We start from the raw sequence: 18,675 nt of genomic DNA, 5'->3' as shown, positions 1-18,675 counted from the left end.
AATCTTAGATGAAAATGTCATAGATTTAAATAATTATTTCATTCAGCTTCACTATTTCTCATGGATAACGATAACTTGAAGAGCAATTGCTCATTGAGTTTTGTGAATTAGTGAATATGCAAACAAACATGTTGCAGGAATAATGTATTGTAGTTTATTTGACAAATGTAGTTTAGTTTGATTTGTTTGTAATGCTTCATACTTCCGACAAATAGGGTGCATTTTGCAAAACAGTGAAATTGTTTTGGAATGTTACTTGAGCACATGGTTTGCTAAATCCTTGGGAAATGTGCCGAACCACTTCTTGTTAAATAGGTTGAAGTTAAATAGGTTTTTGTGCAGCAGCATTAAATAACATGTATAATACACATATATTCTTCTGTAGAGAGCCACGCTACTAAACTGTTTATTTTACATTTTTACACTTGGATCATGAAGCAAAACTTTACTTTCTCTTTTGTTTACGTGTTAAGCAGGTATTTAAAGTCACTTGCAGCTTTAAGAATGGCTTTATACTGATGTCTGATGCTTTCTTTAGTTGGATAATGTGCGCTTTCTGGGTGTATAGTATATGCTCTTAATACAGGACTACTCCATTCACAGTTTACATTTCAAATCCACACTTCATATAAATTTTGTTTGGAGTGAGTTAAAGTCACAGACTTCTGAAATCTTGGATGTACCTGTGGGGCAGCATCCATGCTGCAGGTCTTTCTAGGCAGAGTACAGGGTGCTGCTGCACTCCTGGAACAAGCAGCATTAAACATCTGAGCCAGGAGAGCTGAGCTCTGTATACTACCCTCTGCTGAGCGGATCTCCAGAAACTGCTCAGCTGATCCTCAGTAAAAATGAGCAATAGGATTTGGTAAAAATAGTAGCCCCATGTTAATGATAGACTTTGTAAGTTTGAGTGCAAAACATGTCATCATTATTCTCAAAACATTGTATGGCTTAGTGTTTTTTTGTTTGTTTGTTTGTTTTTTGTGTTTTTTGTTGTTGTTGTTGTTGTTTGTTCATTTTTGTAAGATTTTGGGTTAGAAAAATAATTAACTCCCTCAATATAAGTAGAATATATTAACCTGTTAAAATTGCAGACAGCTAGGGTGATAATGAACTATGACAATCTTTGATTTTATTCTTCCTCACAATGTGCATTCACCACTTGTCCTACAATAGCCAATTTTAATTCTGCCTTTTGAATACTAGGATATAGTTAAAAAGTGGTTGGTACAGAATAGTGAGTCTAGTGTCTGGCTCTGCCATAAATTTGATGTCAGGCCAATTAATTAGGGGAGATGTCTCATTTCCCATTTTGCATGTGTCTGCTAGTTACACATCTGCTTTAATCTAGTCATGTGGACTTCTATCGCCTTTAGAGAGGCAGCAGTCCTAGAAAGCAGCTCATCCCTTCATGAGTGCCTAACAGTACTGGGACATATTGCTCATGTCTTTCCAGTCCTTGAGTGAAAACTGGGTAAGAAAAACTTACACTTCTATGTGATTTTTATTTTTATTTTTTGGTAATGCAGATGAGCTACTAGCAGTGAGGATATGCAGGGAATTGCGTAGCTCCACCACCACAGCAAAGCAGTCAGTTCTTCTGAGAAAGGACAGTCCCAAGGTTCCTGTACAAATCCACCCTCCCTCTTCCCACTCCTACTGAAGGGTTTCCTGACCACATGGCACTTGTGGTCATTTGCAACCATTTCAGTTGCTTGTCAGCTTCCAACATCTGGGGAATGGTTGCAGGTTCATTAATTGCAAACCAATACTGATGTTTAATATCTCATGGTCAGCAATAGAACTGACTGAAGCACAGCCTGTGACAGCAGTATACAGGTCCATTTGCCTAGGGGAGAAAACTGTAAAGATTTATCTGGATCTGGTCTTTTTTCCAAAAGTGCATTTATGGTTTCCAGAGTGAAGTATTAAAATCCATGGAAGTTCTTTGGAAAATACTTTACATGTCAAAGGAAAGGCTTTTCATCAGTCTTAAAAACAAGAAGACAAAGCATTTTTTTCTTCATACTCTTGTGTCATGTGTCCTGTACCCTTAGTCAGGTGTCATTGAAGGCTGATGTCCTTCTGTAGAATTCCTGTAATCTGACTTTGACTACCCAAAACCCCTCCTTTTTTACTGCAAGGTCTTTTGATTTTTGAAGTCAGCTGATGGGATTACACTTTAAATCATAGATGTAAATAAACAGTGTCTCTTGATTTTGGTGTATCTGATTTTAAAATGTTACCTACACTGGTTCTGTGAGGTACAGGTACATTTTTAAAAAGTCTATCATTATACGTAGCCTTCAGGAATAATACTTTGCTGAATGTGTGATTAGATTTGGTCAACTAAACTTACAATCTTTAAAAACAAAATCTGGCAGCCCATTGACCCAGAATTGGATCAGAGCAATGAGAGTGTGTTAGAACCCTGTGTTACGGACGAGCTGCTCTAAGTGAAAGTACTAGAGAATAAAGTATACGTGGATTTAGGCTACCATTTCTTAAGTCCTCTTCTCAATTTTCAGTACCAAATGAGAATTTCATCAGAGTTAACTACCGTGGAAGGGGAGGGTGAGGAGAAATTACACAGAATCTCTGAGTTGGAACATGATTAAGTAGCCATACGATGTGGTAACTGAAACGTCAGTGCACATTAATGGGGCTTCGCTGTGGGAAACACCAGTATGGGCAGCAGATGCTGACAGTGAGAAGAAATGGCAAATTTGTGTAAAATATAAGCACCTATTGTCTAATGAAAATCTTACAATAAATTTGATAATTTTTAATGTGCAGTTTAATTTTATGCAGGATTTAAAAAATAAATGTATGTTAGTCCAAATGTGTGTTGATGGCATTATTGGGAGCATATTTCAACCAAAATGCACGTGTAAGACAAAGTAAGTCAACATAAATATTTCCATTATTTTTATTGCACTGAACCCCCAGGTTGTTCTTAGTCACATGTTTTATTAATGAAATCTTTATGTTTCTCTAGAAACAATATGCATGGGCAACACTTTTTATTAAGTTTCATTGCCCAAGTTGTGAGAAATTCAAATAAACAAATATCATATATATTGAATGTACATTGACTAATTAGCAGCAAAAATTCTAAGTAAATCTTGAGTTTTATTAATACTGAAGGGAGACATTTGCAGTATATTTTTGTAGGGTTTATTGCCTTTTAAGCTTCTAAGTGCTTAAAGCCTGCCTGAGGGGTGGTTGTAGCTATGCATTGGCAGCAAGAGGAGCCAAGGAAGCACAATCTAATATTTTCAGTTATGAGAGTGTATAGAAACAAGCATCCTCTGATGGGTGTGGCTTGAAGTAAAACAGCAAAATTTCACATAGCTGATTTCAGATTTCAAAACTTCATACATGTCGAGAGAAGTGATTCAGTGATTCCTTTTCCAAATCTTTCCTTTTCTTGTCTGTTGTGTCTGTGGACAAGGAATATTTAGGATCAGGTAAGAGTACATGTGGCAGAATGTAATGGAGAAAAGAAAGCAATAAAAGCAGTTGTAGAAAAGAAACTATTAAAGTGAATGTTCTGTAAGGGAGAAGTCCGCTGATCAATGATATGGTCTGAATGAAGATGCTTTGCAGAATGAAATATCTTCCACCAACAATCTGGTGCTGGTGTCCTTATTTTACAAAAAGAAAGGTAACTTAAAATGAACACAAAGAAAGTCCTACATCATCCATGATATCCTATGACAGTAGACCTAGCGTTGGTTGAAGTACTGAGAGGGAGACAATTACTGTAAAAAATAGCAATACTTTTTTAAAGCAAGGATGATTTTAAATATTCATTTTAATAAAATATTCTTGTAAATAGAAATACTGCAATTGCTTGTACTCAGTACAAATCAAAGTAAAATACAAATGCAAGTAAAATATTTAACATTTCATTATAAAATGGTAATATATACTATAAAAATACACAGGCAGGAGTTATTAATGCATTGATGGAAAGGCATTCAGCTGTAAATGACATTTCTTTACAACAAAGCAACTAAGAAAGGTGACTAATTCCTTTCCATTGACTTAGCAAAAATTTTTGGAATAGGAAAAACATTCAATAGAGATTCTTCAAGGTAAATAGCAAATTTGATTCTTTACACTGCTTAACTTTTTAATAGAGTTTACTTAAGTATTTTTAAAAGCTGCTGCTAGAAAATTGGGTCCATATTAGTAACCAGTATAAAGTGAAATCAGTAAAGCCACGAGATAATGCAAAAGTTTGAAATTCTCAAATAACTCACACTATTCTTCTGTTTAGGTGACTTAAAAAATAATAATAAATCTACATGTAATTTTTTTCAGTCTAGGAAATATTTTTGTAACAAATCTTGAATATGATTCAGGTCCTTGTTTTTTATCCTGGTATTTTTGTCTTACTATAAGCTAGACTACATACAGTGTGGAAATTCATCCTGAAGTGGGGGGAGGCAGAGTTTTAACAGCCTTCCATATAGTGTGAAAATTAGTCTGTGTTAGTTATGACAAGAAACACTTCCTCTAATCTCTTCAATTATTTGTGCATCGATTGATATGACAAGTGCTTGGCATCACGAGTTACCACAGCTAGTCAAAGGAAGCCCCATAATGAAATTGAAAACCTCCCATTTCTGTTCCTTTACACCATTGTAACTGTAATAGCCAAGTAACAATCTGGCCATTTAAAACTGTTTCCTATGTCTGGTACAAACAAGGCGGGAGGATCAGGAGAATAAAAAATAACAGAACATGGATGGAGGTCAATGATACATATTTCCTACAATCAACTACTAGTACTTTGAACAATTGCTTAGACACATTCATTCTTGTCTTACAACCTAGTAAGCACTGTTGTTATTTTTCCTTTTGTTCATTCAGGTGTTCCTCCAGACACTTTCTCAATGATAAAGAAAACGTTTTCTTTTATTTTCTAATTTTTACCGGTTATAGAAACAGAACTAGGAGTATTGGAATTGTCAGCCATCTGAAAGTTTTTATCTACGTAGTAAGAACACATAATTCCACAATTACATCAGGTCTTTGAAACTAATATATTTTATAGTTAGCTAAGTTACAAAGTGGCTTTTAGAGAAAGTATGAGATTATATCAGGCAACCTAAGCAGTCTCACATCTATCTTTTGGCCCTATCCTAAGCTCTTGGCACAGCCGAGTGAGAAAACACCCTAAATAGAAGCATCAAAACTTAACTATTCTTTAATATGATGTTCAAAAAATCTGACTCTTTTCCTTTCACTGAGATTTCAATTTAAGAATGAAACCCACTAGATTAACTTCTCCAATTTTGAAACCTTCAGGGTAAGTACAGAAGAGAAAGATTCTGAGTCACTTCCACATAGTTAAGTGTAGGGTAAATGGTCCTAGAAAGACTTGTTTTTAGGTTATTCTGGATTAAACAGGCTAGAGTGATGCTGCAAGGGCTACTTGACATAGCCAAATCACTCAGGTGGTACTGGTACAGTGTAGAAACATTTGGTTTAATGATAACCTTGTAGGCCAAATAGCAGTCAAGAGGTACAGAGGAGCGAGGTTCAGGGTAAGGTGCACTGCTGGGAAGGAAATGTCCTCTTTGGAGTGTGAGGTTTCTGAAGATACCATCTGAACTAAATCTTTCCTACTTAAAACTTGCAGCAATTTCACTCCAGTCCTTCTGTCTGGTTTCTGAAAGGCCACTTGATGATGAGTGATGGACTTCAAAATAAAAAGATTTTTCTTTTCCCGTTGTGGTCTGTGTGCTGCTCCCAGCACAGTCACATCTTTGTTAGTTGATGCCCACACATCTCCAGTGGGCAATTAAACTGCAAAACTGAAAGGGAAGTATTACAAGTGCAAGGGCGTTGAGAAAAATGTGGAAAAAACTGTGAAAAAGCTCAGAGTTTAAGGAAGTTGGATTTGGGTAAGAAAGTAAGAAAGGTCAGGCAAAATCTGTAGATTGTAGGAGATGAAAATGCCTAGTGATTAACTACTTTCCCTTTAAATAAGACTGTCCTCTAGAGAAGCTAAGTAGTTGATTGTTGTAGATGGTATCCCTATATCTAAAAGCTGGGTACAGAATTACAGTTAGGTGGGCAGTCTCGATTCCTGATGTCATTGATGAATTTTTGGTTATTTGATGTAGCAACTTCATTGCTTTTTGCTACTATTTTTCACTTTAATATGTAATAATAAGTATATGTGCTTAAATAGTCTGATATTTACAAGAGGATTAACACATGCAGCTACACTTCTCGAAGCCAAAGTAGTACTTATACATATAGAAAACAGAAAAATGAGAAATATTATCAGCGTAGGCATAGAACCTATTATCTAATTAGAAAAGGAAGTGGCGTGTGAATTTGATTATTGCCAATGTTGTTACTTATTTGTATTGCTGTGGCTTCTATGAGCACTCAGACTGCGAGAGCTCTCAGACTCACTGCATTAGATATAGCACAAATGGAAAAGACCTTTCCTGCTTGCAGAGAACTTACTATCTAAGCATAAAACAAAAGCACCAGAGCAGTGCAGCTAATGGTGGCACAGTGAAGCAGCACTGGTCAGCACAATAGAAGTGACCTCATCACTATCACAAATACTGTTTGAGCTTTCTGAGGTATCACAGGAAAGATCTCTAAGAAGCAGCTAGAAAACAAGAGAGATAGCTAAGAGACTTTTTTTTTTTTTTTTTTTTTCCCCAAGAAATTCTTCCAAGTGTCAGAGAAATCATGGAAAAAAAACGCAGAGATGCATTTCAAAATTTAAGAATTGGCAACAGTGGCTGGCATCATATGCCAGTCTGACATGGGTGTTGAGCTCCTGACAGTAAGAAAGAGATGACTGGCAGGATGGGAAAGGGCAATGGGAGAATCCTTAAAATGAAGACAAGTAGCTGAAGTTCAACAATAGAGCAGAGGCTGCCAGAAGAAAGTGATATTGCCATGGTGTCTGAAATGGCCAAAGTGGCAGGCTATAAAAATATAACCTTTGCAGGAACGCTCTGGAAAGTTATAAGCCGCATAAAACTAAATCAAGAGATGTCTTCAGCTATTCTTTTACTTTCTATGGTAGAATTCCTTCTGACAGACATTACAAGTCTCTCATTACAAGTTTATTGTTCTGAGATTATTTTGAGAACTATTTATTGTATAATAGAAAAATATAAATGCATGCAGAACTCGAGTTTTGCCAAAACACAAGCAATAGATTGCTGTTGCTGCTTCTTTATGATTTTCCATTTCTTTGTGATTAGTGTAAAACCAGAAGATCTGTATTTTTACAACATGAATATACAAAGAGTTTCACTGGTTTTCTTCTACTAAATGCTTCAGAAAGAGGAACTAGAAAGTGGCTTAGAAAGCTTCCAAAAACATATAATTTTTTAAAAAATGAAACTGTTTAGAACTATTTCCTCTTCCATTTTGCCTTGTTGCAAGTCCTGTTCCCAAAATAGTGGGACAGCTTTTCTTTGAGTCAGCAAATGTTTGCGTTGGCAGTAGTGCTGTACTGGGATTTAAGTTTTCCGAGATTACCACTTTTTGTCTGAATTCAGTGATATCGTAAACACGTAATAAGTATTCAGTAGTCTGTATTACCTTTCCCCAAAAATCCTGCCATTTCTTGCCAAATCTTATATTGTAAGTTTTGATCAATTTCAGATCTAGTTTTGATCCAATGTAATTTGGGAGAGGTAGTGAAGGATCAGACATGCTGTGTGCGATGTTACTGCCATGAAATCAGCAACACAAATGTTGCACTGATGTAGTAGTAGCTGAGACTTAAAAAGTGAAGATAATGAAGGTAAAAGTGGTTTTATTTTGTTTTTCATCTTCTGTTCTATTTCATTTTTCTATAATTACATTTCTGGGGGGAAAAAAATAAGAACAGAAAGAACTTGGGTATCGAGAGGCCAATGGTTGTTTCAATATCACCTTAACTAATATACCCTGTGTTCAATATAAACCCGAATGAAAACAAAAACAGAAGGTTGAAAGCATATGATGGAAGGGACTACGGCAGTCCAAATCGCTGTCAGTGCCAGAACTGTCTCTCTCCACGGTTGGAGGTTCTCCAGTGCTGAGGTAAATGTGTGAAAAGCACAGGGTTCCACTCAAGCTGCTGCATTTCTGCATACTCGTACGTAAGGCACATTGTTCCGAATACAAGATGAATATAATGGAATCCAAATTTAGGTCACTGTGAGTTATTGAAATAAATTATGTTCAGAACTTCTATTTGAGGGTAGAATTGTGTTAGACAGTTCGTTCTGTGTATAATTGTCACTGACGACATTTGGAGTTTTCCATATATAGCTTATAGTGATTTAAGATTCAATTCAGTTTATTTTATTTCAGTTTAAAAAAAAAAAAAAAAAAGTATTTTTAAATCATTATGAACTTTTCTCAAGGCAGAAAAATAAACACATTTGAACAGAAAAGAAGTGGAATTGCAGAAGGAGAATAATTCATATACCCTGAAATATCATAAATGCTAAGTTAAAAGAATTTGAATGTAGCAAAGTCAGTACAAGGCCATCAATATTAGCTCCTGTGACAAAGCTTCTGATTGCTCTGTCAGTGTATATGAATGTTTGCTTTTCTGTGTCACTTCCCTGTTTTCCCTGAATGGAAGTCTCTCTATAGAAGATGGGCTTTCTGCATTCTTGTAACTTTTTAAAGGTAATGCTTGATCATAACCCCTTCCTCAGGTCATGATGCAGCAAACATGCCTGCGTATTAACAGAACTCTTGATTATAGTTGTCATGCTATCTGGCACCAGATGGAAGGATTAAAAAAGGATTTCTATCTAGTAAACTACCAGAGTTACCATGCCTTCTTTTATCTTTGCAGCTGATAACCTGGACAGTGACATGGTTCAGAGCTGACATACTCTTTATCTGTGTCATTGCCCACATACTGTCCATGCAAACATATAGCTTACTTCTACACTAGTGTCTTTCTTCTTCCTGGATTCCTCCATCAGCAGACTGATCTACTTTGCAGAAAGAGAAAGAGGGCCCCTAAGTCATGAACAGCATGTGGGGCTCCACGTGTGATTATACTAACACACATAGCTCAGTACCGTACCAATACGGGAAATTACCATTTTCAGCTCATGCTCTTTCTTTGACACAAGAATTTTGAGTGCCTATCAGGATGTTACATTGCTACAAACAAATTAAAAATATCTAAGAATTCTTTCACCATAAGTTACGTTCCACTGCCATGGAAAACCATGGTGACCCTACAAATAGGATTCAGATAGGAAATAATATGTAGGAACACAGGTCAAAAACCAACTGGACTTGCATACAGTGTTCCTCAGTAAGAGTACACCGTTAGCATTGCTGTAAGTGAGGTGTTGTGAGAATTCAAAAGAAGCAGGGATTGTAAGAAGCAATTATATTCTCTGATGATCTGATACTGCTGGAAATAGGAAGCTAGCCTTCAGATGCACAATTCCTTCGTCAGGCTTCTCCGTAAAGTATGACAGGGCAGTGTTTCCATTAAAAAACTGAAGTATCACTTGACAGGAAAAGTAAATACATATATATATTTATAGAATTGGTATATATTTTTACATTTTAATTTCATAAAGAAGCATCAGAATATCCAAAGCTGTTGTGAGACTGGGAGAAATGAGCACTCAATCTTGAGGCTGGAAAGACCAAAGAAAGCTGTGTGTTGAACTGATATTTTTAGAATAGGAAGTTCTCTGTGTGTACACAGAGAGGCTGTAGCCCCATGGCAAATGTATCATGCACCTCTGTTAGGCTCCCTAATCCTGCTCTTCTGAGACAACTTCTGTGATTCCAAACCTCTGAGCCACTTCAAAGAGCTGCTGTTTTAAAAAAAGTATCAAAGACATGCTGGAAATAAAGCTCTACCCTCTGAACAGAGAACAGCACCTATCTGGTGGTCCTAAAGAAAGTAACTGGCAGAGTATTGTATGAAGTAGGCAATATTTAGGCCAGGACAAGTACTTTGTTTAGCATTTGCAGCCCCATGACATGCCAAGGTCCTTGTAATTCTAGGAAAAAGGAAGAGAGAGTTCCCTGCATCAGATAAAAACCAGCACTTGCTGCTGAACCCCCCTAGTGCCATCCAGAGAGCCCTAACACTTCTCACCGAGCACCTAGAAAGCACACAACCACAGCACAAAATAATCTTTACTCTCATACAAGTATTAAGAAAACAAAAGAAAAATTAAGGTTATTTTTTTTTTCTGTGGGATAAACAGGAGATGTGCTTAAGCTCTTAGAAACAGAGAGTACCAAGAGTAGTTTAAAAATTCTCCGTAGAGTACGTGCAATAGGCAAAATACAAAAGCTGTTGTAATGCTGCTCATTTGGAGCAATCTGCCCACCTCCGTCATGGCTTTACTGTTTGTCGTATGCATCAATAAAACCAATGAGCCACAGCATAGTGTGCTTTCATTTCTGGAAGACATGGCACCCGCATGAGTTTTTAATGTATGTGCATGTTTGTTATAAACAACACATACATTAGTGAAGATATTTGGGGATCTCGTGGTGCAGCTTTTCTCTGCTAGGGCAAAACAATTCAACTTAAAATTCCTATTTGCAGGAAAGACTGCATTGCCCAATTTCCCTGTAAATATCTTCAGCTACTATTTATTGTTAGGCTTCTCCAATTATGCCATATATGATTTGATTATTGGGGTTAGCAGAACCATGGCTAATGGAATCAGTATCATGGCTACAGCAAGCTTTGTGCATTCTCCCTGCCAGTTTTCTGCATAACTACACTTATGTCACTCAAGCTGCACAGGGGTACTCTAACAATTAATTGTAAACCAGGGGGGAAACTTTTAATGGACCTCTTCTTGAGATCTTGTGTTAAAAAAAGAAAAGTTCCCATGAGTGAAGTATAAGTTAGCTTTTCCAGGGGGAAAAAAAGGAATGAATTACATTTCTCTTCTTGTCCTTTAAATGAATAGCATAGTTTGGGTGAAATTATCGGGCAATTGCATGCCTTTTATGCAGATAATGCTATTTGATGAAAGCGGTGTTTTGATCTGCTGAGGATAATACAGATCCAGGGTTGGATTCATTGGTGAGAGTAAAGCTGTCTTCTGTGATAACTTCATCTCAGCATGAGGTCAGACGGGGAAAACTGGGATGGGGGATTAAAAAATGACACAGTCGGAGCAGTATTCAGTTCCCTGCTGTGCTCCTGGCTGCACACTATAGCTTATGTTTCTGATCTGTTATGGTATTGTCTGCTTTTCTCTCCCAGAGCAGAAAGAGATTGCTTAAAACTTTTCTTTTTTCAGCTAGAGGGATTAGTTCAGTGCAGCTTTTTTAATTAAAGAAACTGTATCTTTTTCAATGTAATTTAAGGCTGTACAAGAAGGCCATCAGCATTCATAACTTAGCACTATTACCTGTAACAAAGCCTAGCCGTTCATTTTACATTCAGAACAAGAAATCACCAGTGAGAATTTGGAGGGTTAAAAATTGATAATTGGCCCTGTGATTGAAAGAATCACAGTTAGCCATTATCTCCCCAAAGTTTTCTGTGGAGGAATTTCAGACAGCTTTGCAGTTAGTTTATCTGGGCTTTCTTAATCAAATCTCCATGACATCAGGAGAGTGGTGAAAAAAAATACTCTGATAAGTGAAGATAGACCGAAGTATATTTTCTCCTCTAAAAATCTAAAAACACCCTCAAATATGAGCATGGCATCTATTGAAAATGTCTCTGCAAAACAGGCAACATCCTGTTTAGATCCACGTTCAGTTTCACTCAAGAGATTTTCTAAAAATATAGCTAATACCTTTATTGATTAGGAATAATATGCAAATAGTGTATACGTGTTGATGAAACATAATGGTCAGTGTGTATGTGTGTCTATAGAAGTGTGAGTATGCATACACGTTTGTGGATGTCTATCTAAATACATATCTATATGGACGTATATGTGAATATGGATGTACATCCACAAACACACGCATGTGTTTTTTTCAGCTCCCAGAGTTGAATTTACAGCTCAATTTAACCAAGGTTAATGGCTAAAACCTTCAAATGTTTCAAATAAGGCACATATGGTGATCACTTTACAAAGCATACAGGGACTGTGCTTAGGTTGCAACATACACATTTCCAACTAAATTCCATGCCAGATCAATTAGAAACAGTTCTCCTGAGCAGACAGGAACAAACACAGATTGTTACCACTATACTGCCTGAACTCTTGTCTTCCAGGAATGAAAGCAGCCGTCTTCAATAGGACGTATTTTACTAGCAACAGTCTTAGAAAAAAATGTAAAATAGTAATACTTTAATAAAATCTCAGTTTATATGTATCAGGCAGAGCAATTCACATCCGAGTTATCAAAATAAAATAGCAGATCACTGTCCCTCATTAGAGCTTTTAGTTAGATGTATGTTTCCCAACTGCATTTGTTAGTGATGTCTTCTACTGGGAGGACTACATGGGAGGGAGGAGGAAAAAGGAAAGAAACAGACAACAGAAAAGCACATATGGTGTGTGTTTTCCTCATTCTGTGTGCTTATCTTTTTTTTTTTTTTTAATCTTTTTTTTTTTTTTCTTTTTCCCTCAGATAATCGTTTCTGTAGATTTCCTTTATTTGAACAGTTAATTGGTGGAATTTGTTACAATGATTTTTTCGTGTTTCTTTCAGCCAGAAAGCTAGGCGGGAAAAAAAAAAAAAAAAAAAAAAAAAAAAAAAAAAAAAAAAAGTTAATTATGAAGTTTCTTTGAAACAAGGCCTCTTTCTTCTTGCAAAAATCATAAAATGTGGCTCTTTTCTATGGAAACCTCTGCACAGGCGTGTCAGGCTTGTATCTTGACTTGTGAGTTGCTGCAAGTGCTCTGCTTCCCCCCCCTAAGTGGACCGTGTGGACAGTCACTCCATCGCGTGTGTGCTGGGCAAGTGTTATACCAGCAAACACAAATCTCGGTTTTTTTTCAGGCTCAGCTACTCATTCACGGCGATGGCGATAGCAGCTTTTAGTGATGGCTCCTACTTCTGAATACAAGGTGATTAAAATGATGATGAGCTTGATTTTAAGGCCATAAGTTTAGCTCATCCTGTAGCTCCCGACGCGGCATTAGCGACGTCTGAAAGCCGGTTTTGTATTCCCAATCATCTGCAAACCCCTTCAGGTCCCTTTGTAGGAACCCAATGAAGAGGGTCAGCACTTGCGTGCAGCTCAAGTGCATCGTTTCACCGGAGGTCAGCCCGGCACGGAGCTTTGTTTTACGCGGCGCAACACAAACTAATGTAGTGGAAACGCATGACCCCCATTTAAAGGTTGATTTGTATGATAATCAGTACATTTAGTGGCTTCAAAATGAATGTGCGTAAGGCCCAATCTCGCTTTAATTAAGGTAATTAAGACATATTTCCCTCTGCAGACAGCTATTTAATTTTATGGCTCTGTCAGCGATCGGATCAGGAGCTCCATTCTCCAGTTGCGCGCAACTCGGAGGGCGCCTTCCTCCGGCAGCCGCCCGGGCTGGGGGCAGCCTCTTGGGCCCCCCTCCCCTTCCCAGCGCCCCCCGACCCCTTCCCAGGCCGGGGGGGTTGCGGCGGGGTCCCGCAGCCGGCCCCGCACCTCCCGGCCCGCTGGCGGCGCTGCGCGGGGCTTGCGCGGGGCAGCCGGGCGGGCTGCAGGGGGAAAAAGGGGAGCGGGGCGAGAGGTTTGGGAAGTTTGGGAATGGGCTGGCGCCGCCTCGGAGAGTTCCCTTCGAAAAAAACTCGGAGGGTTCCCCTCGAGAAAAAAAAAAAAAAAAAAAAAAACTGGTAGGCGAGGAGGGAGGCAGGCGTGCGCGGCTTTTCCTTCTCTCTTCGCCAAACGGGAAGAGAGTAAGGCAGGCTGGAGGGTCCGGTCCCAGCGGGGAGCTGGCATTAGGAGGGCGCTTTCCCGCAAAGCTCCGGCACAAACGTGGCCGCACACTTCTCAGGGTTGTTTAAAGGCTGAAGGATGAAATTTAATTAAACTTCGGTAAGCCCAGTAATGCGACTCGAGTTGCGGAAAGAGTACCAAAATAACTTAGTCTGAACTTCAAATGCGTATTAATAAGTATCTGACATTTGTTGTTTATCCGGTGGGCTTTGCACAAGGAAGAAATTGTGTATTCTTTCTCTTTATAATACAGGAGCAGCTAGAGCCACTTCGTTTGGGGGCGGCAAAAAGTTCAGTTTAGCGCCGGATGAATGGCTTTGGCTAAGGTGGTGCAAATTAGCACAAAAATATGCCACTTTTTACGTTTGCATTTGCAAAACACAACTTTAAATTTGGCGTTAGGAGACTGTAAGCCAAAAGAAAAAAAAAAAAATCCCAGGAAGAAAACTGTATCTGAAGCCCTGCCTCTACGAGACTTGCTCTTAGTTTGGCAGAAGCGCTGGTTCGTGCAGCCTGCGAGTGCAGTCACGGTGTGTGGCTAAGTTCAGGGTGAAGATTTTTCACGTTTACCTCGCTGCGCGTGTTTTGCAACAAAGAAATTTCGTGCGGTTTGCGCTCTGGCACTCGGGAGTGCTTTCTTCTAAGGACAAAACCCCCGTGGCACGCTTGAGTTGAAAGCCAAGGTCACACCTGCGCTGCCCGGCTCTCCGCCCAGAGAGGCTTTCGGGCCCCCTGCCTCCCCAAAGGGCGGCTGGCTCCTGGCAGCCCCATGGGTTACCTCGGGTAAACCTCTCCCTCACAGGAGTCACTGGGCAGCGGAGTAGCCGCTTTCCTGGGGTCAGGGCCAGTTGTCGTCGCCGTGACAAAGCTCCCCGTGCGCTCGGTGCCAGGAGCTCACGCAGCGGCTGCACCACCTCCGCCACACGCGTGGCTTTCCCTCGCTCAGACCTGCTGCATAACGGCGCTTCGTAATGCGGGCGGGTGTCTTTATTATTATTATTATTATTATTATCCCACTTTTCATCTTTCCCTGCAGCATCCGCTGCGGCTCCCAGCCCGGTGAGGGGTTTGGCACCCGGCCTCTCGGGCAGGGCCAAGGGGAGGGAGGGATGAGGGAGCCCCTCGGGGCTGCTCGGTGGCACCGCGGGCGGGAGGCGGCACTCGGGGCACCGGGGCTCGCCTCGTTTCAGCAGCGGAGCCGCGGCAGGTGAACGGCCGGGGAAAGTTTGGGCAGGAGGAGCCGTCCCGCTGGCGGCGGGGGGGACCCCGGCGGGGCCGCGGGGGGCAGCGGCAGCCGGGTCCGTGCCCACGGCGCCGGGTGCGGGCGGCGGCTCCTCCCCGGCTCCTCCTCCTCCTCCCGCCGCCCCGCCGGGGCTGAGGGGGGCGAGGCGGGGGGAGCCAGCTCCGCGGGGCGCGCAGCGGGGCCGCCAGCCGTCGGCCCTCCCCCGGCCGGCCCCCGGCCCTCCCTCCCCGCCGCCCGCCCTGCCTCCCCGCGCTGCCGCCCGCCCGCCCGGCCTGACAAAGTGCCGCCCTGCGCCGCTAGCACCCGCTGCCGCTGCCGCCGCTGCTGCTGCTGAGGCGCGGAGGCGGCCGAGGCTCGCAGCGCGCCCGCGGCCAGCGCCGCGCTCCTTCACGGCGGGGCCGCCCGAGGTAGGGGCTGAGGGGGTACCGGGAGCGGGAGCGGGGGTGGGGGGACGCGGGGGCCTCGGCACGGCCCTGCCCTGCCCTGCCCGCAGCCCGGTGCCGAGCTCCCGGCCCGGCTCCCGGGCGGCCCCGGGGGCGTGAGGGCGAGGGGCGATGCGGAGGGGGTGGCCCCGGGAAGTTGGCGGCGGGTCCCGAGCCCCGCGGCTGGCAGCGGGGGCTCCCCGGGGCTGCCCCGGCGCAACCTGCGCGGGGGAAGGGGACCCGAGGAGCCGGGGGGATTCACGGCGAGGTGGAAGCGGAGGGACCCGGGGAAAGCGAGCCGCGAGCAGGGGCAGCGCTGGGCTCCCCGCTGGGGTCGCGGCCACTTGCGCTGCCTGCGCTCCGCCGGGGGTGGGTCGCGTCCCCCCTCGGGCGCCCGGGGCGGTTTCGTTGTTCCCGTGCCGAAAAGTTTGACGTGGGGAAGTTGCTCTACAGCAGAGCAATGCGGCGAGATAAAACACGGGGAAAGACGCTTTTATGTGCTCGCACGCTGTTAAAAGTTTTAACAGGAGCTATTTCTGTAAGATGCGTCGTCCTGGGCTCAGCTAAATCTTTACGTTTAAAACACTTTTTATTTTTTTTAATGAGAAAACTTTACCGTCCCTACGCTTCCTCGATATTATGCCTCCTTACTGCCAGCTCCCTTAGACGGATGCTTTTGTGACTCTATTCGGGCGCTGCCTGTCCCGTCTGATAGCCTCGGTGCCAGGCGTTTCGCATCGCCCTGTTGAAGCCCTAAAATCCCACCCTGGGGCTGCCTCTGTCCCAAAGCCGCTCGAGTGCGGAGCGTGCTGCAGGACAGGCGTTGCGCTTCTGGGGCCAGCTGTGCTGCAGGAGAGTTAATTGTAAACCACCTAACGGGAGTCTCGGGGTGAGAAACACAGCTGCAATTCTCTGAAATAATGCAAGCCTCGATCAGGAGCATTGGTGCATTCGTATCTAGCACATTGGCTGAACGTCACATGTAAGGAAAGATTTTTTATAAAGTGTACGTTGCTTTAACGTAGGAATAGTTAAGAAGAAAGGGCCCTACCTAGGTATGAATATATATGCTAAATATATCGCTTAAATCTGAGGAAATCTTTTTTTTTTTTTTTTTTACCAACCCATTACATTACAATTCCTACCTCAGCCATTATGGACTTGCTGGGATATTTTCAGTGGTCTGGGAAATTAGGGGAGGAGGAAAAAAAAACCAACAGTACTGAAGTATTAGATGTATACCTCTGATTAAAAAGTGGAATTAAATGAGTTTATGTGAGCGGACACTGAGATGAGAGATATTGTTTGGTAGAAGAAATGCTCGACCGTGCTGAGGAAGTTCTTTTAATAATTATTGGAGGGGAAAAAATCCAGAATTACATTCATAATCCAGTTTGCAAGTTAAGAGCAGTACTTCAGTCAAATCTCTTTGAGTCCAGGAGTAATTATTCGCTGTTTGAATAGAAAAGGCAAAAAGGATTTAGTAATAAAAACTGGATTTCAAGTTGCAAATCAATCCACAAATTAAAACCACGGGTTTGATACAGACCCCATAAAATACCAGAAGAGGCAGCAATAATCAACTAGAAAGGTACATTTCTGTCATCTTGCAGTCCCAGCAGTTTCTAGGGCACAGGCTGGGCTCGGGGAGATTCCTCGTACCTTCAGCTCCGGCTGCAATCAGTGGGTCTTACGCAGAGCCCGTGTAGACGGGAGCGAAAACTCCCGCTGACTCGCATCAGATTTGGATTAGGCCCAATAAAAACTGAGAGTACTCAGCAACTTGGAGGATCAGGTGCTGTTTGTGAAGACTTAAAAGAAAACACCAGAGACCTCTGCTAAGGCTTCAGGTCAGAAGTACTTTCTTATTTTGAAGTGATGCTGCGCGTGCTGTACTGAGAGTCGATCCTCGTGTTTCTGTTAGAAGAAGCGCATCTCTCTGGCACCATATGAAAGAATATACAAAATGCCTGAAGAGAAATCTTACAGAATTTGGCAAAATCTTACACAAGTATGTTGTACTTCAAGAGTTAGAGGCAGGTTTGAACCGTGGTACCAGCCATTAGAGATTGTAATAATTTGATTAATATATGCAATATTATTACTGTTTTTTAAGAATAACATTACTGTATAGCCTGCTCTATTAAATGAATACATGTAAACTCTTTGATAGGCGTACTGTTGTAGCAGATGTGGTGGTAGTGTGACTTGAGCATTTTAAAGCATCAAAATGCTCCTGCAAGTTGGTCTAGTTAATATAGCACAAAAAATTCTCAGGAATAATTTTAGCATGTTGTAATAAAAATCTTGGTTTGATTAATTAATTTTTTTTCCCAGGCTAGCTAGTTGAAATATATAAGTTCTTTCAGGATATATGCACATGATCCCTGTTACTAGGCTGAGAAGAACCTTGTAATCAAAGTAAATGCTTTCACTTTATAATAGCATAGTGTAATCTGCAAAGTTTGTGGTAAAATAAACTCAAAGTTAAGGTGGACATCCACACTGTCATTTGAGCAATTTGAAAAAGAAAAAAAATCGTTTGATTTCTGAAGGTTACAGAGGCTTTAAAGAGTGCTGTTGTGAAAATGTGCACTTTAACAACCTTTCCTTCTCTTAGTTCTAAAACTGATTAATTACTGTGTCTTATAAAACCTGATTTATTTCATAGTTTTTTCATACCAAGCATTACCATTATGAAGCTCTCCTTATAATTGAGATTAATGTTTCTGAGCAAAGAAGTGGTTTGGAGGGCTGCATTCATTTTGAGTGCTGTTCTAATCAATTTTAGATACAGCATTTCACAATGTATCAGTCTGCATCCAAACCTGCCTGATTATGTAGAATTAACTTGTTAGTGATTGATAGCAAGCCTGCTCCATCTTGAGAAGTGATTTGTTTCAAAACAAGTGTTATGGCTTCCCACAGTTTGGGTGCAGGGTCAGGCGACTCAGGTGCCCTTTCTGCAGGCTGAATGAAGCTCAGCAGAGTAGTTAGGAAGAAATGGTGTGCTCTTATGGAAAACAGGAAAAACCTCGATCAAATGGTGCCCCTCCAACTGCTGCGTTGGTCTTCGCATACAGACTGGAGTGACAGGTACAATGCACGCGTAGCAT

At 41.5% G+C, this 18,675-nt stretch overlaps 1 protein-coding gene across 1 annotated transcript in view; it reads left to right on the top strand.

Annotated features, from left to right (window-relative positions):
• Positions 1-15,429: 15,429 nt before the first annotated feature.
• TENM3 (teneurin transmembrane protein 3) overlaps positions 15,430-18,675 on the top strand; it is a 417,392-nt gene continuing 414,146 nt past the window's right edge. The window contains exon 1 of the mRNA XM_082759677.1: positions 15,430-15,544. The gene's annotated coding sequence lies outside the window, so the exon portion shown is untranslated. The remainder of the gene's footprint in view (positions 15,545-18,675) is intronic.

Source organism: Aythya marila (genome assembly GCF_965140915.1).
Source record: "Aythya marila genome assembly, chromosome: 4".
NCBI classification, from domain to species: Eukaryota; Metazoa; Chordata; class Aves; order Anseriformes; family Anatidae; genus Aythya; species Aythya marila.
Note: the sequence above shows the minus strand (reverse complement) of the source record. Positions and strands in the feature narration are given on the sequence as shown.